Source organism: Notolabrus celidotus, chromosome 6, assembly GCF_009762535.1.
Source record: "Notolabrus celidotus isolate fNotCel1 chromosome 6, fNotCel1.pri, whole genome shotgun sequence".
NCBI classification, from domain to species: Eukaryota; Metazoa; Chordata; class Actinopteri; order Labriformes; family Labridae; genus Notolabrus; species Notolabrus celidotus.
The window spans coordinates 15,428,102-15,430,115 of NC_048277.1; positions in this window are offsets into that span (position 1 = coordinate 15,428,102).

Genomic DNA, 2,014 nt, shown 5'->3' on the forward strand with positions numbered 1-2,014 from the left:
GATCAGGTCCGCACTCTTTCACGTCGAGCTTCTCCTGGTATGTTCTCTTCTCAAAAGGTGATGTCTTAAGTGATTTCACTAAATTATTGAATTTCTATTTCTCCATTCTGCATCTCTGTCTGATCGTCTCCAACGAAACAACTTTACTCATCATTAACTATATAATATTTATCTTGCACATCTAAATATATATATACATACAGTTCAGAATATTATTTTATTAATTCATTTTAAATTAATTTTGTTATGTACGGTAATGTGGTGGTGAGGCGCCCTAGTGCCCTCTATTGGCTAGCCGCCATTGCCTCCTACCTACCTTGTGTCAAATAGTTAATAGCATGGACATTATAAATAGATGGACATGACAGCTTCTCAAAATTGAAGCCAGGAGACTTAGAGCTCTCCCTACAGACTAGCTGCAGTGTAGATCATAAATTCTGCCTCTTCCATATTAATATTTGGCACATGGGTTAAACTCTATAAATACAGAACCTGTTTTCTATAATTATAGTTGGTAGTTAACATGCTGCTTGAAGTTCCAGTGTTGATTTTTCAGAGGAGTTTAGGTTTGATAAGTTATTTGAGGCTGAAAATGGGGTAGAATGTCATGATTGACAGCTGTTTTGACAGATGCTGGGCCTGCGGTGCTGTGTGCACTAGATAAGTAGAGTAGATGAGGAACTCCTGGGGGAATTGCAACAAAAACTAACACTAGAGTGAAAGAACTCTCCATAACTTTGATTGCTTCAAACGGACGCAATAAGCCACATGCTATCCCAACCTGAGAGAAGCTACAAGTGGGTTTTGGTTTGCAGAAGGGCTGGCTCGTCAATATGATTGCTCCAACAGCTGATCCCTATGGGGCGCAAACTCAAGCTCCAAATGTGCAAGATGTAAGCACCCATTGCAGAGTATTTTGGCACTACTTTTGTACATGTGAGGAGGTGGATACATGTCATCCATCTTTATATACAGACAATGGTGCATGCTAAAGTTTGTGAAGAAGAACTTAAAGGATATATAGGATCATCGTAACACAGTCCTTTGACAGTAGCAAATGTGTGTTTATTTTTGTATAGTTGATTTAGAACTAGTTAAATATTTTGAAGTATGCTAATTCACTTTATTAACAAAATTCAGGTCAGGGTTTACAATTGTCACGCCTTTGCAGTAAAAAGGTAGCTATAGCAAGAATTGGTAGCCTACAAGAGTAAAAACCTCTTTCCCAAAGATGATGATCTCTGCAAATAAACACTCTCAAAGCATTAGAAAACATCAACTTGTCATTTGAACTCTTTGGTTTTTGTTTGGTTTAAACAAAATAGGTTTAACTTTTTAATAATGGAGCCTTACAGGCACTGGTAGATGAAAAAATACAACCTTTAAGTCTTTTTGCTCATGTAAAGTCTCTTTGCTGTCATCTCATAATTTGTATCAAGTCATCAAGGGTGGTATCAGTTTTCATATCTACCTGTGCAAGAAAAATGTATGTATTTAGTCATGATTAAGTCATTATATTTTGTTACTTTAATTACCAACTAAATGATAACTTGGGAATGCTTTCTGGAACAATGCACAGCTGTTTTTGTAACTTAGGTATGGACTCTAACACTGATCTCTGGATTTTTTAGTCTTGAGCACATGAACAGTAAAGGTGCTATAAATTCTCTCACCACATTATTGGTCTTGACATTGTGGCAGGCACATACGATATTTTTCCTCACTGTGTGTATATGTGTGTGAGAGAGTCACAGTAATGACTAAAGCATAAAAACGTTGGAGCCTGCATTCATTCACGAGGGGTGACGTCATCCTCTGAGTGGAGTGAGGACAGATTTTGGGAGACCACTGCAAGTGGAACTCCTTTGCGAGGTTGGGCTGTAACCTGAAGCCAAAGAGAAGTAAGAGCGAGAGAAACAGCAAGAGAATGAAAGTGAGAGAGAAAGAGAGACAGAGGGAGAGGGAGGAATGGAGGGAGGGGGGAGGGAAGGACTGAAGGGCCGAGAGAAGGTGA